At 50.5% G+C, this 25,925-nt stretch overlaps 2 protein-coding genes and 1 long non-coding RNA gene across 4 annotated transcripts in view; 1 reads left to right on the top strand and 2 right to left on the bottom strand.

Moving 5' to 3' along the window:
* LOC143768219 (gastrula zinc finger protein XlCGF66.1-like) overlaps window positions 1-25,925 on the bottom strand; it is a 241,914-nt gene that overhangs the window by 83,103 nt on the left and 132,886 nt on the right. The gene's annotated exons all lie outside the window — the stretch shown is intronic.
* Window positions 1-25,925, top strand: part of LOC143767743 (uncharacterized) — a 77,328-nt gene that overhangs the window by 14,816 nt on the left and 36,587 nt on the right. For both annotated transcript variants that reach the window (XM_077256259.1, XM_077256258.1), the window contains exon 2: window positions 25,123-25,701. The gene's annotated coding sequence lies outside the window, so the exon portion shown is untranslated. The remainder of the gene's footprint in view (window positions 1-25,122; window positions 25,702-25,925) is intronic.
* On the bottom strand, window positions 5,220-21,699 carry LOC143767754 (uncharacterized). The gene is made up of 3 exons (XR_013213769.1): window positions 21,363-21,699; window positions 13,637-13,750; window positions 5,220-5,454 (listed from the first exon to the last, which is right to left on the bottom strand). It is a non-coding gene; the product is annotated as an uncharacterized LOC143767754 (long non-coding RNA).

Raw genomic sequence — 25,925 nt, 5'->3', positions numbered from 1 at the left:
CCTCTTCCATTGAGATGGATCCCGTCAAGGTGCAAGCTATTTGTGACTGGACTCAGCCCTCCTCTCTTAAGGGTCTTCAGAGATTTTTGGGCTTTGCCAACTTTTATCGCCGATTTATTGCTGGTTTTTCGGATGTCGTTAAACCACTGACTGATTTGACCAGACAAGGCGCTGATGTTGCTAATTGGTCCCCTCATGCTGTAGAGGCCTTTCAGGAGCTTAAGCGCCGTTTTGCCTCTGCCCCTGTGTTGCGTCAGCCTGATGTGAATCTGCCTTTTCAGGTTGAGGTTGACGCTTCGGAGATCGGAGCTGGGGCAGTGTTGTCGCAGAAAGGTTCCGACTGCTCCGTCATTAGGCCTTGTGCCTTCTTTTCTCGCAAATTTTCGCCCGCAGAGCGGAATTATGATGTTGGGAATCGGGAGCTTTTGGCCATGAAGTGGGCGTTTGAGGAGTGGCGCCATTGGCTCGAGGGGGCTAGGCATCAGGTGGTGGTATTGACTGACCACAAAAATTTGATTTATCTTGAGACTGCCAGACGCCTGAATCCTAGACAGGCGCGCTGGTCTTTATTTTTTTCTCGCTTTAATTTTGTGGTGTCATACCTACCGGGTTCTAAGAATGTTAAGGCAGATGCCCTTTCTAGGAGTTTTGACCCGGACTCTCCTGGTAATTCTGAACCCACAGGTATCCTTAGGGAGGGAGTAATTTTGTCGGCCGTTTCTCCTGATCTGCGGCGGTCCTTGCAAGAGTTTCAGGCGGATAGACCGGATCGTTGTCCGCCTGATAGACTGTTTGTTCCGGATGATTGGACCAGCAGAGTCATCTCTGAGGTACATTCTTCTGCATTGGCAGGTCATCCCGGAATTTTTGGTACCAGGGATTTGGTGGCAAGATCCTTCTGGTGGCCTTCCCTGTCACGAGATGTGCGAGTCTTTGTGCAGTCATGTGACGTTTGTGCTCGGGCCAAGTCTTGTAGTTCTCGGGCTAGCGGACTGCTGTTGCCCTTGCCTATTCCTAAGAGGCCTTGGACACACATCTCGATGGATTTTATTTCAGATCTGCCTGTTTCCCAGAAGATGTCTGTCATCTGGGTGGTCTGTGACCGTTTCTCTAAAATGGTCCATTTGGTTCCTCTGCCCAAGTTGCCTTCTTCTTCTGAGTTGGTTCCTCTGTTTTTTCAGAATGTTGTCCGATTGCACGGTATTCCTGAGAATATTGTTTCTGACAGAGGTACCCAATTTGTGTCTAGATTTTGGCGGGCATTCTGTGCTAGGATGGGCATAGATTTGTCTTTTTCATCTGCTTTTCACCCTCAGACTAATGGCCAGACCGAGCGGACTAATCAGACCCTGGAGACATATCTGAGGTGTTTTGTCTCTGCTGACCAGGATGATTGGGTTGCTTTTTTGCCATTGGCAGAGTTCGCCCTCAATAATCGGGCCAGCTCTTCCACCTTGGTGTCCCCGTTTTTCTGTAATTCGGGGTTTCACCCTCGATTTTCCTCCGGTCAGGTGGAATCCTCGGATTGTCCTGGAGTCGATGCGGTGGTGGAGAGATTGCATCACATCTGGGGGCAGGTTATGGACAATTTGAAGTTGTCCCAGGAGAAGACTCAGCGTTTTGCCAACCGTCATCGTCGTGTTGGTTCTCGGCTTTGTGTTGGAGATTTGGTGTGGTTGTCTTCTCGTTTTGTCCCTATGAGGGTCTCTTCTCCTAAGTTTAAACCTCGGTTCATCGGCCCTTATAGAATATTGGAGATTCTTAATCCTGTTTCTTTCCGTTTGGACCTCCCTGCGTCCTTTTCCATTCATAACGTTTTTCATCGGTCGTTATTGCGCAGGTATGAGGTACCTGTGGTACCTTCAGTTGAGCCTCCTGCTCCGGTGTTGGTTGAGGGTGAGTTGGAGTACGTTGTGGAGAAAATTTTGGACTCTCGTGTTTCCAGACGGAGACTCCAGTATCTGGTCAACTGGAAGGGTTACGGCCAGGAGGATAATTCGTGGGTCAATGCATCTGATGTTCATGCTTCTGATCTTGTTCGTGCCTTCCATAGGGCTCATCCTGGTCGCCCTGGTGGATCTGGTGAGGGTTCGGTGCCCCCTCCTTGAGGGGGGGGTACTGTTGTGAATTTGGATTCTGGGCTCCCCCGGTGGCCGCTTGTGGAATTGGACTTGTCATCCTCTTTCCTGTTTCACCTGGTTCCATCAGTAGTGGGTGTCGCTATTTAAGCTCATTTCTCTGGTGGTTTCTTGCCGGTCAACAATGTTATCTGATGCCTGTCAGTGCTTGTTCCTGCTTCTAGACTACTACTAGATAAGTTGGACTTTTGTCCATGTTTTGTTTTGCCTATTTGTTCCAGTTCACAGCTGAAGTTTTGTTACTGTGTCTGGAAAGCTCTCGTTGATCAGGGATTGCTACTCTGGCGTTATGAGTTAATGCCAGAGTTTAAGGTAATCTCTGGATGGTGTTTTGTTAGTGTTTTTCTGCTGACCATGAAAGTATACTATCTGTCTTCTGCTATCTAGTAAGCGGACCTCAAATTTGCTAAGACTATTTTCCTGCTGCGTTTGTTGTTTCATCTGAACTCACCGTCATTATATGTGGGGGGCTACTGTCTTCTTTGGAATATTTCTCTAGAGGTGAGCCAGGTCTTATATTTCCCTCTGCTAGCTATTTAGGTCTTAGGCCAGAGCTGGGCATCTAGCGATAAATAGGAAATGCTACCTGGCTATTTCTAGTTGCGCGGCAGGCTTAGTTCATGGTCAGTATAGTTCCATCTTCCGAGAGCTTGTCCCTCTATAGGCTTGCTATGATCTCTGCCTGCAGAGATCATGACACTCCTCCTTATCCTAATCCTCCTCCTCCAGAACCAATATATCACCAGCGTGAACGTGGTCTGTACGGTGCATTTTGGCCAAGGATGCTCTGATGGCACTCTTTTATTTTTTTTTAAAAAGGACAACACATTGGGGAACTGGGCATGACATTACATTGGGCCTACTTCTTAACTCGGTCTCCTGCAAACTGTCCTGTACCTGCCAGTAGATCACCAGGGTGAACGTGCTCTGTACTGTTATAGGCCAGTGAATTTTGGGCAAAGGGGCTGTGCTGGCAATATTTTTTTAAGTCCAAAAAGGACAACACATTGGGAAATTGGGCATGACATTACATTGGGCCTACTTCTTAACTCAGTCGCCTGTTGTGGATTCTTTTTTTGGGCTCCCTCTGGTGGTTACAAGTGGTACTGGGTGACTTTGGTGGGTTGCGGTCTCTGGTTTCCACCTGTCCATCATAGGCTGGGTGTTTCCTATTTAACCTAGCTTTCCTGTCATTCCCTTGCCGGCTATCAATGTAATCAGAGTGTCTCTGTTTGCCTCTGCTACCTGCTCCTATAATCTGCTGGACAAGCTAAGTTCTGATTTTCTTGTTTTTTGTGTTCTGCCTTATCATGTTTTTAGTCCAGCTTGCATACATATGAGTCTTTGCTGCTGGTTGCTCTAGTGGGCTGAAATTACTCCCCATGTACCATGAGTTGGCACATGGGTCCCAGTAATTTCAGGATGGTTTTTTGAAGAAAGGGTTTTTCGCTGACCGCCTAGATCTCTTTTGTATCCTTCTGCTATCTAGCTTTAGCGGGCCTCATTTTGCTAAAACTGTTTTCATACCTGCGCATGTGCCTTCCTCTTAATTCACCGTCATTATATGTGGGGGGCTGCTATCCCTTTGGGGTATTTCTCTAGGAGGCAAGAGAGGTCTGCTTTTCATCTTCTAGGGGAAGTTAGTTCTCCGGCTGGCGCGAGACGTCTAGAGTCCCCGTAGGTACGTTCCCCGGCTGCTGATAGTGTTTGTGTTAAGTTCAGGATCGCGGTCAGCTCAGGTTCCATCACCCTAGAGCTTGTCCTATTTTTGTGCTTGCCCTTTTGGTGATTCCCTGCCATTGGAATCATGACAGTCGCCTGCAATCTGTCCTGTATCTGCCAATAGATCACCAGGGTGAACGTGCTCTGTACGGTGCATTTTGGCCAAGGGGCAGGGCCGGACTGGGACTAAAATTCAGCCCTGGCATTTGAAGTCACACAGGCCCACTTGTCGCCTGGTGACTGTATAATATCTTTGTACAATTGTAGGTTACAAGAAGTGAGGGGAGTGTAACACGACTATATAACATATAATTACAGCTGTATCCAGCATTACAGCTCAGTCCCCATAGAATGTAATGCAGCACAGCCCCCATAGAATGTAATGCAGCACAGCCCCATAGAATCCTGTAATGCAGCACTGCCCCATAGAATTTAATGCAGCCCAGCCCCATAGAATCATGTAATGCAGCACTGCCCCATAGAATAATGTAATGCAGCCCAGCCCCATAGAATCATGTAATGCAGCACTGCCCCATAGAATCATGTAATGCAGCCCAGCCCCATAAAATCATGTAATGCAGCACTGCCCCATAGAATGTAATGCAGCCAGCCCCCCCCTACAATCCAGTTATCACCCATTGATATGTAATAATAAAAAAACAAAGTCTACTCACCTTTCCTCTTGCCCCGCGCTGCTGCTCCTGGCTCCGGTCTCAGCAGCTGCAGTCTGCCCGCCCGGTCACACAGCAGGTGCGCAATGATATGACGTCATCGCGCACCCACAGTGTCAGCGGCAGGCAGAGCGGGGAATGATGGGAGAGGGAGCGTCAGCAGACGCTCTCTCCTCCATCATTGCATTCAACTGTACCGGTGTCTATGACGCCGGTATAGTTGAATGCGGGGCCGGGAGTGTGCTGACAATGGGGGGAGTGTGCCGACAACGGGGGGAGTGTGCTGACAGCGGCACACTCGAGTGGCCCACTACTGCCACCGACCCTTCTGGCATTTGCCAGAACTGCCCGATGGCCAGTCCGGCCCTGCCAAGGGGGCTGTGATGGCACTCTTAGTTTTTTTAAAAAGATCCCACATTGTGGAATTGGGCATGACATTCCATTGGGCTGACTTCTTAACTTGCTCTCCTGCAATCTAAAATGTTCCTGCCACTAGATCACCAGGGTAAACATGCTCAGTACTGTTATAGGCCGTTAATATTTGGGCTAGGGGCATGCGATGGCACTAGTGTACTTTTAAAAAAGGTACTGTCGGGGTCGTCACGACAATAACCCTCATTCACCAGTCATCCCAAATTAAAGTATGAGCAGAGCATTTGGTACCGGGTAAGAATGAGTCAGACAAATAGCTGGTTCAATCTCAGTTGATGCTCGTGCGTCTACCAGTATCGGCCACGATCACAGCAACTGCGTTTATTTCCGGATACACAGTACTATATTGTGTGTTAGGAGAAGGAATGCATTGGGCGGGGTTTAAGCAGTATATGTCTAGTATTCAGTCTTTCTGATTTGTCCTGATGTCTCCTGGCGAATCCTCCTTTCTTCACATTCCTCAAGTTTCAATTTAAGAAGAAATGATACTTCTTTCCTCAGAGACAAAAAGTAGGGCAAAGGTGAATACTGGCAGCCATTTTAAATACAATTACATCTATATTAGCTAGCAGATGGGAAAAACTTATTGTTTCACAGTATAAGAATACAACAGTACAAAAAGTGTATGAAGATATATCTTTTCACCTTGACAGTACCCCCTTTGGGGAATTGTTTGGCAGATCATGCACTTCATTACAAGTCTCAGAGACCCACACCACTACATTGGCCCTAATTCTTAACTGTCTCCTGCAATGTCTCTTCCTTATCTCCCGACAACATGACCTGGGTGAACATGCTTTGTATTGTTATAGGCCCGTGAAGTTTGGGCATGGGTGGCTGTGATGGCAATAGTATATTTTTAAAAAAGGTACCCCCCATTGGTGAAACCACATCCTTGATAGCAAACACTTCACATTTGTGTACCTTAAAGAGCTCACTGGAAAAGCTCCTTTTTGTGTTGCCTGGTTGCGTAAATTGGACACAATACACTTCATATAAATTTGATAATGCAATGATGTTAGTTTGGCTCAGTAGTTTATTACAAATATTTCTTTGTCCACTATATTAGTTTCTCTCCTTGAGAGCGATAACTTTGGCTGCCTCAAATGGCGAATATACAAATGGCGATTTGTAAACAAGATTGAAATACTGTACACCGAATGCATTCAGACAATCACATAGCTGCATGTCTTGTAAAACATTTACAAATGTGACAGACAATGCTCATAATGCACCATGTTGATAAATGTTTGTTTTCTCACTTCAGAAACAGTTTGAAGCCTCTATGTTTGCTGTTTGTCGTTGTAAAACATTAAGGTTTACTGAAACTCTGCCTGTGGTGGTTTGATCTAAATCCTTGTGGTTTTTATTTTCTAGTGGTTTATGGCCACTCGTCTCATGACTCCATGATATCTCAGTTTAATACACCCGTGAAAGCTGGTCACTTGAAGGTCTGGGTGAAACTAGAGTTACTACATAGTGTAAATCACTATATAAGACCAGAGAAACATGACTAAGACAGATACCAAAACTGGGGTACCTGTACATGTACAGTGTGCTGATACCTGCATAATTGGGGACGCCCATGCAGTGTAGGTAATCTCAAAGGGGTTCTCTGTCTTGGTGTTGCTTCTCGGATATTCCAGACGGATGATATTTAAAAGCCTCTTGGTGATGATCTAAGTAGACTGTATGAAGTTAATCTTCATATATACACGTAATCAGTATATCTATGTAATCCTTATATGTAATCATTAACTTTTGTATGTTATTGGTAACATATACAAAAATGTACGCACTCACACTATTCAATCTTAATATTCCTTGATTTTTGTAGTTTGCAATGAAATTGCTTTGTATTGCTAGGATTAGACTTTTTTAAAGCCGTATCTGAACCTTAGTGTTAAAAACATGGCAAACACAATTGCCAAATTTCCTGTAAATAATTCTGCAAAGAGGGAACCATCATACCATAAAAAATACGAGTGGATTTTCATGGGCACATCCAGTATGTGTGTTCCAAGGCCTAATGGGGTGCATATGACTATGCAGCAGGGCTGGCCTTGCCGCCAATGTGTAAAACAAAGGAGTACGGAGTACAAAATGCATATTGTGAAGTGGATTTTCATGGGCCCATCCACTATGTGGGTTCAAAGGCTTATTGGGGTGCATATGAATTGGTAGCAGGGCAGGCCTTGAATTCAATGCAACACTTTTTCAGGAGTCCCCCCTGGACATCTTATGACAGGGGTACTGTGGTGCGTCGTAATTCTTGGCAGCCCATCCACTCACAGCATAGGCTACAACAGCTTAGGAGACCCACTGTTTCATATTGGCCCTTTAAGAAGATTAATGCCGCCTGATGCCAGTAAAAATAGGCTCTGTGACTTTAAGAGTCCCTCCTTTATAAATGAAACAAGATGGGTCTGCTTATGTGTCACACACCACATGGCCAGTTAAATGTTACACTGACATTTCCCAGTGAATGCATTTGTAGTGGTTGAAAGCAATGTTAAAGTTGAAAAACGCTTCAAAAACGCTGCGTCTGAACTAAGCCTAAGGCTGCCGTCACACTAGCAGTATTTGGTCAGTATTTTACATCAGTATTTGTAGCCAAAACCAGGAGTGGAACAAATAGAGGAAAAGTATCATAGAAACACATGCACCACTTCTGCATTTATCACCCACTCCTGGTTTTGGCTACAAATACTGATGTAAAATACTGACCAAATACTCCTTGTGTGACGGCAGCCTAAGAGGGAGAGGAAATTTTCGGCCTGGGGTTAAATATTTGGCCTTACAGGCCAGCAAAACCCATTTTGGTTTCGTTTTAATGTGTTTTTTGTGGCACCAGGAAAAATGGCATGAATCTCGGAAAAAAATTATTAAGGCTGTGAACTAGGAGTCAGGAATTTTTTCAGGGGCGATCCCCATGATGTTCCTGTGTCTTTTGAGCAGTGTTTCCATCATTTTTAGACCTTAAAAGGACCCCCGGGGGAGATCGTAGTAAAAGTACTTGGGTCTCCCATAGACTTATATTGGGTTCGCTGTTCTGGCTGAGTACCCGAGTATTCCAATTTGCTCGACCCCATCACTATTCAGAAATTAATATTTTGTGTACTAACCATAATTTTTAATCACAGCTTTCATGCATCTTGGCATGCTTTCCAGCAGTGTTTCACACTGCTTCTGGCGCAAAAATGTAAGCAGTTCTTTGTTTGATGGCTTGTGACTATCCATCATCCTCTTGATTACATTCCAAGGGTTTCCAGTGGGGTTCAGGTCTGGAGAATGGGCTGCACATGGCAGGGTTTTGATGTGGTGGTTTCTTAATTTTGGCCAGAGCTGTATATATTACCCCAGTTGCCACTGCACACATGCAATCAGGAAGAGCTGAGTCGATGCTCAAGAATTAGCGCTTCTTAGGGTATGTTTCCACGGTCAGGAAACGCTGCTTGTTTGACACTGCGCAGAGCTGCAGTGTCAAACAAGCAGCGTCCAGATGTTCCAGCATAGTGGAGGGGATTTTATGAAATCCCGTCTCCACTATGCGTGGAAACCCGCACGCGGCGGCCCTGCGACTCCGGACATGCTGCGCGTCTTTTCAGATCGCAGCATGTCCGTACACCTTGCAGGGACGCAGCGTCCCCGCAAGGCATATCACAGGGCCCTATGGGAGCGAGCGATCATCCCGGATGTGAAGAGTTAACACATCCGGCATGATCGCGTCGCAGAAAGGGGGCGGGGCTTCGCCGCTGCGGCGATACCGCCGGCCATCCTGACAGTGGAAATATACCCTAATAGATGCTCCATTTCTCGTGCGGCTGAGGACTAGTCTCATTAGTGTTGGTAGGGGCCAATATCCATGGACCTTCACAGCTTTTTAATATCAGCCCTTAGCTGTCTGTTTTGCCGTAGCTGGTTATTAAAAATAGAGGGGGCCCCAATTAATTTTTTGGATGAGTCCACCCATTTTTTAATAACCAGCAAAGAAAAAGCAGACAGCTGTTCACTGATTAATAAGCTGAAAAGTTAAATCTTTATTGGGCCCTTCCCAGCATAATGAGACCAGCTCACAGTTAATGTGGTCTCGTACTTTCGCGTGGTAAAATGGGGGTAGTAAGCGGTAAAGGTGAAAAATAGAACAAAAAGGGGGTAAGCAGGACAATAGCCCTGAAAACAAATGTGGATAGTAAGATCACTTAAAATAACAGAGAATAAAAAGTAATAATAATCTTGAAAAAAGAGGCATAGGTCCAAATGTAGGAGGAGGTGTAGTAGGTGGATGAGCTTGAGGCGAATGTGGCGATGAAGGTGGAAGAGGCAGGGGATGAGGTATCCAACAGTTTTTTGGAGGATTTTTTTTTTTTTTTAGGGACAGCATTTAAAAGAACATAGTATAAAATAAAAAAGAACAATGTAGATACAGTAGTCGGATGTCCTAGTGGAGGAGGAGATGTAGGTGGACATTGCAGTGTAGGTGGAAGAGGCAGGCCATTATTTTGGTGGATTTTATTTCTCTTCCTTTTTGGTAAGGCCCCAAAATAAAACAAATGGCAAATAAAATATAACAATGTCTGGGTGCAGATGGTACCTTTGTCTGGTTTGCCAAAGGCAAAGACAAGTCCTGTGGACTCCACTCCTGGTTTCTTTTAATGAAGGCGAGAGTGGCCACGTTGGCTTTGGACAGGTGGATGCGCCTATGTGTGATATCCCCTGCTCTGATAAACAAATGTTCCAACATTACACTTGCCACGGGGCATGCCGGCACTTCCAAGCCTAGGCCATGTGTCCAGTTTGGAAACCAAGAAGTTAAATGGGCAGACCCAACTTAGTACATGCAGACGTGTGGACATAGACATGTACTCTTCCACCATGTTGTTATAACACTGGCACCTGGTTGTATAGACCGTATCAGATGGTGGTGCTGGATGCATGCTGTGTCATGCTGATGAATTTTTTTCACATTTTAGCCATGTTAACCCTCCCTTCTGAGGTGGTGCCACAGCTGCGTTGGCGACTTCCTCCTCCTCTGCGTTGTGTTTCTTCTGTCAGGTGGGAATGCCGTCAGTAGTGCCTCTACCAGCATGTGCTTGTATTCACACATTTTGCCATCCCGCTCCAGTGACGGAACAAATAATGGTACTTTGTCTTTGCAGCAGGGATCCAGCAGGGTGGCCACCCAGTAATCAGTAAGGAAGATCTGGGCAACTCTGCGGTCGTTGCGCAGGCACAGCAGACTGTATTGGCTCATTCCGCCCTCTCTCTGTTGGAGTCCCTCAAGGCTCTGGCCTGGGGCCCCTACTTTTTTCCATCTATACCCTTGGCCTAGGATAACTCATAAAGTCCCATGGCTTCCAGTATCACCTGTATGCTGATGACACTCAGATCTACCTCTCTGGCCCAGATGTCACCTCTCTGCTGTCCAGAATCCCGAAGTGTCTAGCAGCCATATCCTCCTTCTTCACCTCTCGCTTCCTAAAACTCAATGTAGACAATACCGAACTCATCTTTCCTCCATCTCGCGTATCCCCCCTACCTGATCTATCTATTATGGTAAGCGGCATCACGCTCTCTCCCACACCTGAAATACGCTGCCTCGCGGTAACTCTCGACTCTGCCCTGTCCATCAAACCGCACGTCCAAACTCTTGCCACCTCCTGTCGCCTCCAACTCAAACATATTGCCATAATCCGTCCCTTCCTCTGCCCTTAATCTACTAAAATGCTTGTGCATGCCCTCATCATCTCTCGCCTCGACTACTGCAACATCCTCCTCTGTGGCCTCCCCGCTAACTCTCTTGCACCACTCCAGTCTGTCCTCAACTCTGCTGCCCGGCTAATCCACCTCTCTCCTCGCTACTCCTGTTTCTCCCCTCTGCAAATCCCTCCACTGGCTCCCAATTCCACAACGAATCCAGTTCAAACTACTAACACTGATCTACAAAGCCATCCACAACCTGTCCCCTCCCTATATCTCTGAACTAATCTCCCACTATCTTCCCTCACGTAATCTCCGATCCTCCCAAGACCTCCTACTCTCCTCCACACTTATTCCTCACACAACCGCCTCCAAGATTTCTCCCCAATATCCTTCATCCTCTCGAATTCCACGCCTCAACACGTCCGATTATCCGCCACCCTTGGATCCCTCAGATGGAACCTGAAAACTCATCTCTTCAGGAAAGCCTACAGCCTGCAATAACCATTCTGCCGCCTCACCACGACCAGAGCTACTGCACCCCCGACCTTTTGTCTCTTCCCCATTATCCCATAGAACGTAAATCCGCAAGGAAATGAAATTTCAACTCATAGCTGTCAAACAAGTTTATTACAAGATGAATAGTTAGAAATAAAAAAGAGAAATATATAAGTATGCATACATACAAATCAATAATAAAGAGTTTTAGAAATCAAAACAATGAATTAAACATTAAAGACAGATTAATAACAAAAGAAAAACACATTTTTTTACCAAAGTCCACTGTGCTTTAGCTGCAAAAATTGTATTGTGGTGCTTAAAGGCAACCTGTCACCCCCAAAATCGAGGGCGAGCTAAGCCCACCAGCATCAGGGGCTTATCTACAGCATTCTGTAATGCATTCTGTAATGCTGTAGATAAGCCCCCGATGTATCCTAAAAAATGAGAAAGAGGTTATATTATACTCACCCAGGGACAGTCCCAGTCCTGTCCGATGGGCATCGCAGTCCGGAGCCTCCTATCTTCATCAGATGACGTCCTCTTCGTGTCTCAATTCAGTAGACAGCGGGATGCCATACAGAAATAAAAACGATCACAATTGTGGGTATCCCCAACGTTTCGGCATCAAATAGCCTTTCTCAAGGGGTATCAGTTTATTTGTGATGCGACCAACAAGGTGAAAGGCTCCCGCTTAATCTTTTCAACGTCCGGAACAAGGCTCCAAGTAAGGACAAAATGACAAGGACAAAACCTGACCGCAGCATTTTGTCCTTACTTGGAGCCTTGTTCCGGACGTTGAAAAGATTAAGCGGGAGCCTTTCACCTTGTTGGTCGCATCACAAATAAACTGATACCCCTTGAGAAAGGCTATTTGATGCCGAAACGTTGGGGATACCCACAATTGTGATCGTTTTTATTTCTGTATGGCATCCCGCTGTCTACTGAATTGAGACACGAAGAGGACGTCATCTGATGAAGATAGGAGGCTCCGGACTGCGATGCCCATCGGACAGGACTGGGACTTGAATGACATGCAAAATTTGCTTTCATCAGAAAAAAGTACTTGGGACCACTTAGTAACAGTCCAGTGCTGCTTCTCTGTAGCCCAGGTCAGGCGCTTCTGCCGCTGTTTATGGTTCAAAAGTGGCTTTACCTGGGGAATGCGGCACCTGTAGCCCATTTCCTGCACACGCCTTTCCACACCAGACTCAGTCCACTGCTTCCTCAGGTTCCCCAAGGTCTGGAATCGGTCCTTCTCCACAATCTTCCTCAGGGTCCGGTCACCTCTTCTCGTTGTACAGCGTTTTCTGCCACATTGTTTCCTTTCAACAGACTTACCATTGAGGTGCCTTGATACAGCACTCTGGGAACAGCCTATTTGTTGAGAAATTTCTTTCTGGGTCTTACCCTCTTGCTTGAGGGTGTCAATGATGGCCTTCTTGACATCTGTCAGGTCGCTAGTCTTACCCATGATGGGGGTTTTGAGTAATGAACCAGGCAGGGAGTTTATAAAAGCCTCAGGTATCTTTTGCATGTGTTTAGAGTTAATTAGTTGATTCAGAAGATTAGGGTAATAGGTCGTTTAGAGAACCTTTTCTTGATATGCTAATTTATTGAGACAGGTTTTTTGGGTTATCAGGAGTTGTAGGCCAAAATCATCAGTATTAAAACAATAAAAGACCTGACAAATTTCAGTTGGTGGATAATGAATCTATAATATATGAAAGTTTAATTGTAATCATTACATTATGGTAAATAATGAAATTTAACACTATATGCTAATTTTTTGAGAAGGACCTGTATATTGGACTCTTTTTCTCCAGAGCACCCCTGCCTAAGTATAGTGAGCACCCTTGACTTTTGTTTTGGTCCTCTTCGTGTCTTCAGGCTGCGGCTCCAGCACAAAGTACTGCAGTGTGCAGGCCCCTCTGACCTTTCCCGGCGCCTGCGCACCACAGCGTGAAGACAAGAAGAGGAAGTCATCCTATTAAGATGGGAGGCCCAGGACCGGACCGCGACTTGGATCGGACCGCGACTTGGATCGGACCGCCAGCGTGAGTATCATATAACCTCTTTTTCTCATCTTTTAAGATACATTGGAGGCTTAACTACAGCATTACAGAATGCTGTAGGATAAGCCCCTGACGCTGGTGGGCTTAGCTTACCATCGATTTTGGGGGTGACAGGTTCCCTTTAACAGACGGAGCCGGGGCGGGGGAGACGGAGCCGGGGCGGGGGAGCCGGAGCCGGGGCGGGGGAGCCGGAGCCGGGGCGGGGGAGCCGGAGCCGGGGCGGGGGAGCCGGAGCCGGGGCGGGGGAGCCGGAGCCGGGGCGGGGGAGCCGGAGCCGGGGCGGGGGAGCCGGAGCCGGGGCGGGGGAGACGGAGAGCGGGGGAGGGAGACAAATTTAGTAATTATACTCATCAATCTGACATTATCAGACGCCCACAGTGTCATCCCTTTGGGTCCTCACATGGATTGTGGGGGCACCGCCATTCCACTTGGTGAAAAGAAGTCCAGTGATGAAATGACATCTGCAGGGAGGTCACTGCTCTGGGGGGCACAGGATGGGGAAAAGTCACAATACCTAGAATAAAACAGAAAAAAAATCATGCAGAAAACTGGATACAAGTAGTGGCTGACACCAGTGGCCACCGGGCTAATACTGACCAGCACAGAGTGCGAGGGGAGAATAAAGTCAGGGATCTGGAGACATTGTTGTAAAGCTGCTTCGCTCCCAGAGGTCATAGCTCAGTCATCAACCTGACAGCAGGTGTCCCCAATAATATTAATGAGAACACATTTTATGTATATAAAAAAAAAAAAAAAAAAAAAAAAAAAAAAAAAAAAAAAACAGGACCGACCCCTCACCACCAGGCAGAGATTCTCATGCTAAGTAATATCAATCCCTCAGATCTCCATCATCATTCATCCCCTCCCCTGTTCACCCCCACACACGTAGCACTATACTTTCCTGCACCCCCCCACCGCAAAGACATCACACACACTGACCTGCACACCACACAGACCCATGCGAGTAACATCAGCCCCATTCTCCCCAGGCAGCCCCATGCAAGCAACACCACCCCATTCTCCCCAGGCAGCCCCATGCAAGCAACATCACCCCATTCTCCCCAGGCAGCCCCATGCAAGCAACATCACCCCATTCTCCCCAGGCAGCCCCATGCAAGCAACACCACCCCATTCTCCCCAGGCAGCCCCATGCAAGCAACATCACCCCATTCTCCCCAGGCAGCCCCATGCAAGCAACATCACCCCATTCTCCCATGGCAGCCCCATGCAAGCAACATCACCCCATTCTCCCCAAGCAGCCCCATGAAAGCAACATCACCCCATTCTCCCCAGGCAGCCCCATGCAAGCAACACCTCCTCATTCTCCCCAGGCAGCCCCATGCAAGCAACACCCCCCATTCTCCCCAGGCAGCCCCATGCAAGCAACACCCCCATTCTCCCCAGGCAGCCCCATGCAAGCAACACCCCCCATTCTCCCCAGGCAGCCCCATGCAAGCACCCCCCCATTCTCCCCAGGCAGCCCCATGCAAGCAACATCACCCCATTCTCCCCAGGCAGCCCCATGCAAGCAACATCACCCCATTCTCCCCCAGGCAGCCCCATGCAAGCAACACCACCCCATTCTCCCCAGGCAGCCCCATGCAAGCAACACCTCCTCATTCTCCCCAGGCAGCCCCATGCAAGCAACATCACCCCATTCTCCCCAAGCAGCCCCATGCAAGCAACATCACCCCATTCTCCCCAGCTGCCCCATGAAAGCAACACCCCATTCTCCCCAGGCAGCCCCATGCAAGCAACATCACCCCATTCTCCCCAGGCAGCCCCATCACCCCATTCTCCCCAAGCAGCCCCATGCAAGCAACATCACCCCATTCTCCCCAGCTGCCCCATGAAAGCAACACCCCATTCTCCCCAGGCAGCCCCATGCAAGCAACATCACCCCATTCTCCCCAGGCAGCCCCATGCAAGCAACATCACCCCATTCTCCCCAGGCAGCCCCATGCAAGCAACATCACCCCATTCTCCCCAGGCAGCCCCATGCAAGCAACATCACCCCATTCTCCCCAGGCAGCCCCATGCAAGCAACATCACCCCATTCTCCCCAGGCAGCCCCATCACCCCATTCTCCCCAGGCAGCCCCATGCAAGCAACACCACCCCATTCTCCCCAGGCAGCCCCATGCAAGCAACATCACCCCATTCTCCCCTGGCAGCCCCATGCAAGCAACACCGCCCCATTCTCCCCAGGCAGCCCCATGCAAGCATCACCGCCCCATTCTCCCCAGGCAGCCCCATGCAAGCATCACCACCCCATTCTCCCCAGGCAAGCAACATCACCCCATTCTCCCCAGGCAGCCCCATGCAAGCATCACCACCCCATTCTCCCCAGGCAGCCCCATGCAAGCAACATCACCCCATTCTCCCCTGGCAGCCCCATGCAAGCAACATCACCCCATTCTCTCCAAGCAGCCCCATGCAAGCATCACCCCATTCTCCCCAAGCAAGCATCACCCCATTCTCCCCAAGCAGCCCCATGCAAGCAACATCACCCCATTCTCCCCAAGCAGCCCCATGCAAGCAACATCACCCCATTCTCCCCAAGCAGCCCCATGCAAGCAACACCCCCCATTCTCCCCAGGCAGCCCCATGCAAGCAACACCCCCCATTCTCCCCAGGCAGCCCCATGCAAGCAACACCCCCCCATTCTCCCCAGGCAGCCCCATGCAAGCAACACCCCCCCCATTCTCCCCAGGCAGCCCCATGCAAGCAACACCCCCCATTCTCCCCAGCAGCCCCATGCAAGCATCACCACCCCATTCTCCCCAGCTGCCCCATGCAAGCAACACCCCATTCTCCCCAGGCAGCCCCATGCAAGCAACATCACCCCATTCTCTCCAGGCAGCCCCATGCAAGCAACACCACCCCATTCTCCCCAGGCAGCCCCATGCAAGCATCACCACCCCATTCTCCCCAGGCAAGCAACATCACCCCATTCTCCCCAGGCAGCCCCATGCAAGCATCACCACCCCATTCTCCCCAGGCAGCCCCATGCAAGCAACATCACCCCATTCTCCCCAGGCAGCCCCATGCAAGCAACATCACCCCATTCTCCCCAGGCAGCCCCATGCAAGCAACACCACCCCATTCTCCCCAGGCAGCCCCATGCAAGCAACACCGCCCCATTCTCCCCAGGCAGCCCCATGCAAGCATCACCACCCCATTCTCCCCAGGCAAGCAACATCACCCCATTCTCCCCAGGCAGCCCCATGCAAGCATCACCACCCCATTCTCCCCAGGCAGCCCCATGCAAGCAACATCACCCCATTCTCCCCAGGCAGCCCCATGCAAGCAACATCACCCCATTCTCCCCAGGCAGCCCCATGCAAGCAACACCACCCCATTCTCCCCAGGCAGCCCCATGCAAGCAACACCACCCCATTCTCCCCAGGCAGCCCCATGCAAGCAACACCACCCCATTCTCCCCAGGCAGCCCCATGCAAGCAACACCACCCCATTCTCCCCAGGCAGCCCCATGCAAGCAACACCACCCCATTCTCCCCAGGCAGCCCCATGCAAGCAACATCACCCCATTCTCCCCAGGCAGCCCCATGCAAGCAACATCACCCCATTCTCCCCAGGCAGCCCCATGCAAGCAACATCACCCCATTCTCCCCAGGCAGCCCCATCACCCCATTCTCCCCAGGCAGCCCCATGCAAGCAACACCACCCCATTCTCCCCAAGCAGCCCCATGCAAGCAACACCACCCCATTCTCCCCAGGCAGCCCCATGCAAGCAACATCACCCCATTCTCCCCTGGCAGCCCCATGCAAGCAACATCACCCCATTCTCTCCAAGCAGCCCCATGCAAGCATCACCCCATTCTCCCCAAGCAAGCATCACCCCATTCTCCCCAAGCAGCCCCATGCAAGCAACACCCCCCATTCTCCCCTGGCAGCCCCATGCAAGCAACACCGCCCCATTCTCCCCAGGCAGCCCCATGCAAGCATCACCACCCCATTCTCCCCAGGCAAGCAACATCACCCCATTCTCCCCAGGCAGCCCCATGCAAGCATCACCCCATTCTCCCCAAGCAAGCATCACCCCATTCTCCCCAAGCAGCCCCATGCAAGCAACATCACCCCATTCTCCCCAAGCAGCCCCATGCAAGCAACATCACCCCATTCTCCCCAAGCAGCCCCATGCAAGCAACACCCCCCATTCTCCCCAGGCAGCCCCATGCAAGCAACACCCCCCATTCTCCCCAGGCAGCCCCATGCAAGCAACACCCCCCCATTCTCCCCAGGCAGCCCCATGCAAGCAACACCCCCCCATTCTCCCCAGGCAGCCCCATGCAAGCAACACCCCCCATTCTCCCCAGCAGCCCCATGCAAGCATCACCACCCCATTCTCCCCAGCTGCCCCATGCAAGCAACACCCCATTCTCCCCAGGCAGCCCCATGCAAGCAACATCACCCCATTCTCTCCAGGCAGCCCCATGCAAGCAACACCACCCCATTCTCCCCAGGCAGCCCCATGCAAGCATCACCACCCCATTCTCCCCAGGCAAGCAACATCACCCCATTCTCCCCAGGCAGCCCCATGCAAGCATCACCACCCCATTCTCCCCAGGCAGCCCCATGCAAGCAACATCACCCCATTCTCCCCAGGCAGCCCCATGCAAGCAACATCACCCCATTCTCCCCAGGCAGCCCCATGCAAGCAACACCACCCCATTCTCCCCAGGCAGCCCCATGCAAGCAACACCGCCCCATTCTCCCCAGGCAGCCCCATGCAAGCATCACCACCCCATTCTCCCCAGGCAAGCAACATCACCCCATTCTCCCCAGGCAGCCCCATGCAAGCATCACCACCCCATTCTCCCCAGGCAGCCCCATGCAAGCAACATCACCCCATTCTCCCCAGGCAGCCCCATGCAAGCAACATCACCCCATTCTCCCCAGGCAGCCCCATGCAAGCAACACCACCCCATTCTCCCCAGGCAGCCCCATGCAAGCAACACCACCCCATTCTCCCCAGGCAGCCCCATGCAAGCAACACCACCCCATTCTCCCCAGGCAGCCCCATGCAAGCAACACCACCCCATTCTCCCCAGGCAGCCCCATGCAAGCAACACCACCCCATTCTCCCCAGGCAGCCCCATGCAAGCAACATCACCCCATTCTCCCCAGGCAGCCCCATGCAAGCAACATCACCCCATTCTCCCCAGGCAGCCCCATGCAAGCAACATCACCCCATTCTCCCCAGGCAGCCCCATCACCCCATTCTCCCCAGGCAGCCCCATGCAAGCAACACCACCCCATTCTCCCCAAGCAGCCCCATGCAAGCAACACCACCCCATTCTCCCCAGGCAGCCCCATGCAAGCAACATCACCCCATTCTCCCCAGGCAGCCCCATGCAAGCAACATCACCCCATTCTCCCCTGGCAGCCCCATGCAAGCAACATCACCCCATTCTCTCCAAGCAGCCCCATGCAAGCATCACCCCATTCTCCCCAAGCAAGCATCACCCCATTCTCCCCAAGCAGCCCCATGCAAGCAACACCCCCCATTCTCCCCAGCAGCCCCATGCAAGCATCACCACCCCATTCTCCCCAGCTGCCCAATGCAAGCAACCCCCCATTCTCCCCAGGCAGCCCCATGCAAGCAACATCACCCCATTCTCCCCAGGCAGCCCCATGCAAGCAACACCCCCCCCATTCTCCCCAGGCAGCCCCATGCAAGCAACACCCCCCCCATTCTCCCCAGGCAGCCCCATGCAAGCAACACCCCCCATTCTCCCCAGCAGCCCCATGCAAGCATCACCACCCCATTCTCCCCAGCTGCCCAATGCAAGCAACCCCCCATTCTCCCCAGGCAGCCCCATGCAAGCAACATCACCCCATTCTCTCCAGGCAGCCCCATGCAAGCAACACCACCCCATTCTCCCCAGGCAGCCCCATGCAAGCATCACCACCCCATTCTCCCCAGGCAAGCAACATCATCCCATTCTCCCCAGGCAGCCCCATGCAAGCAACATCACCCCATTCTCCCCAGGCAGCCCCATGCAAGCATCACCACCCCATTCTCCCCATGCAAGCAACATCACCCCATTCTCCCCAGGCAGCCCCATGCAAGCAACATCACCCCATTCTCCCCAGGCAGCCCCATGCAAGCAACATCACCCCATTCTCCCCAGGCAGCCCCATGCAAGCAACATCACCCCATTCTCCCCAGGCAGCCCCATGCAAGCAACATCACCCCATTCTCCCCAGGCAGCCCCATGCAAGCAACATCACCCCATTCTCTCCAGGCAGCCCCATGCAAGCAACATCACCCCATTCTCTCCAGGCAGCCCCATGCAAGCAACACCACCCCATTCTCTCCAGGCAGCCCCATGCAAGCAACACCACCCCATTCTCCCCAGGCAGCCCCATGCAAGCAACATCACCCCATTCTCCCCAGGCAGCCCCATGCAAGCATCACCACCCCATTCTCCCCAGGCAGCCCCATGCAAGCAACATCACCCCATTCTCCCCAGGCAGCCCCATGCAAGCAACATCACCCCATTCTCCCCAGGCAGCCCCATGCAAGCAACATCACCCCATTCTCCCCAGGCAGCCCCATGCAAGCATCACCACCCCATTCTCCCCAGGCAGCCCCATGCAAGCATCACCACCCCATTCTCCCCAGGCAGCCCCATGCAAGCATCACCACCCCATTCTCCCCAGGCAGCCCCATGCAAGCAACATCCCATTCTCCCCAGGCAGCCCCATGCAAGCATCACCACCCCATTCTCCCCAGCAGCCCCATGCAAGCAACACCACCCCATTCTCCCCAGCAGCCCCATGCAAGCAACACCACCCCATTCTCCCCAGGCAGCCCCATGCAAGCAACATCACCCCATTCTCCCCAGGCAGCCCCATGCAAGCATCACCATCCCATTCTCCCCATGCAAGCAACATCACCCCATTCTCCCCAGGCAGCCCCATGCAAGCAACATCACCCCATTCTCCCCAGGCAGCCCCATGCAAGCAACATCACCCCATTCTCCCCAGGCAGCCCCATGCAAGCAACATCACCCCATTCTCCCCAGGCAGCCCCATGCAAGCAACATCACCCCATTCTCTCCAGGCAGCCCCATGCAAGCAACACCACCCCATTCTCCCCAGGCAGCCCCATGCAAGCAACATCACCCCATTCTCCCCAGGCAGCCCCATGCAAGCATCACCACCCCATTCTCCCCAGGCAGCCCCATGCAAGCAACATCACCCCATTCTCCCCAGGCAGCCCCATGCAAGCAACATCACCCCATTCTCCCCAGGCAGCCCCATGCAAGCATCATCACCCCATTCTCCCCAGGCAGCCCCATGCAAGCATCACCACCCCATTCTCCCCAGGCAGCCCCATGCAAGCATCACCACCCCATTCTCCCCAGGCAGCCCCATGCAAGCAACATCCCATTCTCCCCAGGCAGCCCCATGCAAGCATCACCACCCCATTCTCCCCAGGCAGCCCCATGCAAGCATCATCACCCCATTCTCCCCAGGCAGCCCCATGCAAGCATCACCACCCCATTCTCCCCAGGCAGCCCCATGCAAGCATCACCACCCCATTCTCCCCAGGCAGCCCCATGCAAGCAACATCACCCCATTCTCTCCAGGCAGCCCCATGCAAGCAACACCACCCCATTCTCCCCAGGCAGCCCCATGCAAGCAACATCACCCCATTCTCCCCAGGCAGCCCCATGCAAGCATCACCACCCCATTCTCCCCAGGCAGCCCCATGCAAGCAACATCACCCCATTCTCCCCAGGCAGCCCCATGCAAGCAACATCACCCCATTCTCCCCAGGCAGCCCCATGCAAGCATCATCACCCCATTCTCCCCAGGCAGCCCCATGCAAGCATCACCACCCCATTCTCCCCAGGCAGCCCCATGCAAGCATCACCACCCCATTCTCCCCAGGCAGCCCCATGCAAGCATCACCACCCCATTCTCCCCAGGCAGCCCCATGCAAGCATCACCACCCCATTCTCCCCAGGCAGCCCCATGCAAGCAACATCCCATTCTCCCCAGCAGCCCCATGCAAGCAACACCACCCCATTCTCCCCAGCAGCCCCATGCAAGCAACACCACCCCATTCTCCCCAGGCAGACTCCCACTTACCTGATCTATGACTTTGGAGAATGAGCCCCATAATACCCCAAATCTTGCACAAAAATCCTCGAAATCCAGCCATGACATCCACAGCCTCCTCCTGTCTGCTCTGCTCTATGGAGGAAGAGGCAAATCCTGCACAAAACACTCCAAATCCAAATCCTGCACGAAATCCCGCCATGACATCCACAGCTTCCTCGTGTGTGCTCTGTCTGTTCTATGGAGGAAGAGGCGCCGCCCCTTCCGGTCACATGGGCAGAGGTCCTTTAGCCGACTTGGATTTAGCCTCTACCGTGGAGGTAGGTGCTGGAGATTCCCCATTACTGAGCGCCGGGGACATTAACCCCTTCTGCACTGAGATTCTTTTGGGGTCTTTGTGGCCACTTTATAAGAATCATAACGTTTTTGTTCTGTTTCCTGTAATAGATACATAGGACCCCACTATGGAGGACAGGAAGTGAGGGAACGGATTGTTCTCCTAGTACAGGGCCCCTTTATTGCCCCCCACACAGTGTAATGCCCCCATTATGCCCCTGTAAGCAGGGTTCTGCCCCACAACCAGCTGCCTCGGGCACTTTACCATGAGCTGGTACCTCAGATTCTTCCCCGCACCCCTTTCCTTTGCTTGGTGCAAATCTGTTCTGCCTTTGGGGCTCCGGCCTTTATAATATCAGTAATCTGTCATCAGGGTCTCCTGACCAGGTACCATCTAGACTCTTCCCTCCTGACACCCTCCCTCTTCCCATTGATGTCACATGGTCCCGTCTGGACGGCAGATAGCAGTCTGTACAAATGCAGCACAGCCCTGAGGAGTCTTTTTTATCACACTCCTTTTTACACCCCTGATGCAATATATATGATGCCCCTCACACAGTATAATGTTTCCACAGTACTGGCATCTCTCGTAAATAAGGTATTTTCACACTACCGCCATACCCCCTCACACAGTATAATGTTCTCATAGTACCGCCATACCCCCCCACACACACACAGTATAAAGTTCTCACAGTACTGCCATCCCCCACTCTCTAATGTTCCCACAGTACTGCCCCCTACATGCACAATATGGTACCATCCACCTCACTGACTACCTCAGATCACTGACAACTAATAAAATACTCACTTAGCCTCATTCTTGGTGCAAATACTAATGAACCCAGGATCTACAAGATATTTGCCATACGATAGTTGGATAGGCAGGAGTGTATCATCCATAAAGGTAGCCTACTCGGTTGCTATGATGCCTATGAATAGACAGGGCTCGGTGGGGTGTGGTATTGTTCACCCTCTCCTTCCCATCATCACAATTTCAGCGATATCCACACTCCCATGACAGTGATACCACTGAATAGATTAGTGAATCAGGGAGATGAAAGCTCGTGATCCACCATTCAGCCTTCGCCTGTGAGTCTGAGACTCCGTGCACTGCAGGCACAATGACGTCACTACATCACACCTGTAGTATGGAGCCTCAGTACTCACACTGCACAGACCAGAGCAGCGCACCTCAGGAACTGGGTTGGATGAGTAGTCTGTGGTTTTTGTTTTCAAATATTAGGAATTTTCGGGGCATCATATTAAGAAAAGAGCTGTTGGGACTCTCATACTGAATAGTGTTATTTATATAGCACCATTGATTCCATGGTGCTGTACATGAGAATGGGTTACATACAAATTACAGATATCACTTACAGTAAACTAACAATTACAGACTGATACAGAGGGGAGAGGACCCTGCCCTTGTGGGCTTACATTCTACAGGACGGTGGGGAAGGAGACAGTAGGTCGAGGGTTGCAGGAGCTCTGGTGTTGGTGAGGTGGTAGCTTCGGTAGTGATCAGGAGGCAGTGGGGTCAGTGCAGGCTGTAGGCTAATGCAAAAAAGAAGCAATGTGCTATATTCAATAGGGCTTACCCATACTGAGATCCTGGAAAGGGTCCCCCCTCCTGGTGTGGCACCCCTGGACGCGCGTTTCGCGTTGTCGCTTTTTCAACAGGGCCCTGTTTTTGCATTAGCTGTTTACTGATTGTGAGCAAGGGACTCTGTAGGACCCTGTATGTTATTTATTTAGATAGCTTTGAGCTGGGCACCTCATTGAGACAAGGGGTTTCTAAGGGCACAGTTTTTGTGCTTTCCCTCCTTGTGGTTGGCTACCATTTTCTCCCCTTTCTTGTGTCACCTCCCTATACCTGCGGGTGGCGTACAGCACTCGCAGTAGTATGTGCATATATTTATTAATGTTTATGAGTTATATTTAATAAACTTTTTTGCTTTTATATACAACTATGTTGTTGTGGATATTTCTGCTCCGTTTTTTCGTATATATCTTTGTTTGGAGCTATCCTGTATGGCCCAAAGGGCATGAAGAGGGAGTCTTTCTGACTTGTTCCCCTCCAATACCAATTACAGTGGTACTTCAGTTTTCTTCTATTAACTAACATTGTGCAGTGATTCTGCTTTCCATATAGTGACATATTTCTTGTTGCTGAAACTATGATGTTTTTCACTTTAAACCTTTGTTAAACCCCTCTGATCAGTGCGATCATACAACATACAAGCCTCTGATGGCTCCGGTGATGCCCTGTACTACTGTAGTGCCGTGTATCATCACTGCTGTCAGTGTAATACTAACGGCCCCATACACATGAGATAAGAGTTGGCTGAACGGTCATTTGGCAGACGGCTATCTCTCCCGACTCCCCATACACACAAATATTCCAGCTTTCCTGTGGTCTGTATGAGAGAGTCGCCTCCAGATTCCTCTAGCGGAGGATTATCCACAGAAAGAACAAACGGATTATCCTCTGAAATTCAGGATGTCAGATCCTTCTCTGCCCTGACATCATCTGTCAGGAGGCCCCCAAATACATTATATAGTCACCCAAACCCCCGAAATCAGTGCTTTCCTGGAACTTTAGTCTAATGTGTATAGGGGCGTTAAAAGGTAACTTATTGGATGCTGCCTCTGGCCCGGCCTAATGGACCTTCATACATTGCAGCCCAGACACCATTATTAGGTATGTAAGTATCGTAGTAACTAGGCCGCCCCATACTATTGAGTACTTGGGGCCGGGGGGCATTCAGCCAAACTCTGTCACACCTTCTTAGGCTACTTTCACACTTGCGTCGGTACTTGGCAATCACAAAGCATCGGTGCGACGTACCGACCGAAGTGTGTCCTTTCACATTTCCGTCTGCAGTCCCGGGGAGGAAAGAGACAGAGTGCGAGATTTCCTGCTGGGCATGCGCAGACGGAAAATCAGGATACAACGTACAGAAAAACATTCCCTTGAACGTTTTTCCCAGACGACGGGCCGCCAAATTCCGACGCAACCAGTGCCCAACGTACACAAGGTGTGGCCATACGTTGCGATGCGTGGGTAATACAAGTCTATGTAAAAAAAAAAAAAAGCATCCTGGGGGCAAATTTGCAGGATGCGTTTTTTTTTACAAAACGACGCATTGTGACGGGGAATGAACGACGGAAGTGTGAAAGTAGCCTTAGATGTCATGTTTGCAGCAAGTGGTTAAACTGCCAGGGTTTTTGTTGAAGCCTCATCTGTGCCGTCCCTGCGGTGCACATCTATGTTCTGGTGCACAAAAAGGTCAATTACTTTTTAATAAATGTTTAACATGTTAAAAATTATAAAATGTGTCTTCTGCGTTTTCTGTGTTTGTTTTTTTTCTTTTTACAAGAATTGTTGGAGCCAATTTTCTTTAGAAACATTTCAATATCTGTTTTTTTTCCTGGTGTTTTTCTTGTAATATAGAAAAGCCTAAGGCCAGAAATAATCCCCATAAATCACTGTACATGGAGACTTTGGGATCAGATCATTTCTGTTCGCGTTGATTGTGGAAATAAAAAAGCTTTTCTAAAAGCCTCAAACTTCTGTGTGTGAATCAGAGCTGAGATCTAACGTGATAGAAGATTACAGTGCGGGGAAGACGGGAAACCTTTATATAGAGGCCGGTGGTGATGGAGTCAGTGACGGACTCTGGACAAATCTGTTTCTAGAGCCGTAGTAGAAGATGAAGATGTCGTCCTCATCATGAAGTCGTTATTTCTCCTGTCCCGTGTAATGAATATCTCCTGCAGTATTACTAATGCCGATTCCAGGGTCGGTAAATGAGACGAGAATTAGCGCTATGGAAGATGAGTCTATGAGGAACGTATTCAGCTGCCGACTCCGAGGAAGAAACTGCTTGTTGTCTGTGGCCTAAATATACAGATTTTATTAGTTACTACGCCCCTCTTGATTGAAGAAGCCGAAAGGCGAAACGGCGCTCGTCGGGTTTAGGAGGTGACCCGCCTTCCCACCTTCATTGCTACTTGTTCCACTCATCGTCAGGTAAATACTTCACGGCTTTGTGAATACATTTTTTTTCTCTCTGCATTCCTTTGCATTAGCCATTGTTTCTGTGGTATTGCACTGCCATCTAGTGACCACCCTTTTGAATTACATTTGAATTACATCGTACTTTTTTCCTTAATCTGCCTAGGAGTGGATACTATTCACACTGTTGGGTCACTATGAAACTTATTATCATTGCTAACCAAGCCATGTTTATTTCA

This window comes from Ranitomeya variabilis, chromosome 4 (assembly GCF_051348905.1).
Source record: "Ranitomeya variabilis isolate aRanVar5 chromosome 4, aRanVar5.hap1, whole genome shotgun sequence".
Classification (NCBI taxonomy): domain Eukaryota; kingdom Metazoa; phylum Chordata; class Amphibia; order Anura; family Dendrobatidae; genus Ranitomeya; species Ranitomeya variabilis.
Note: the sequence above shows the minus strand (reverse complement) of the source record. Positions and strands in the feature narration are given on the sequence as shown.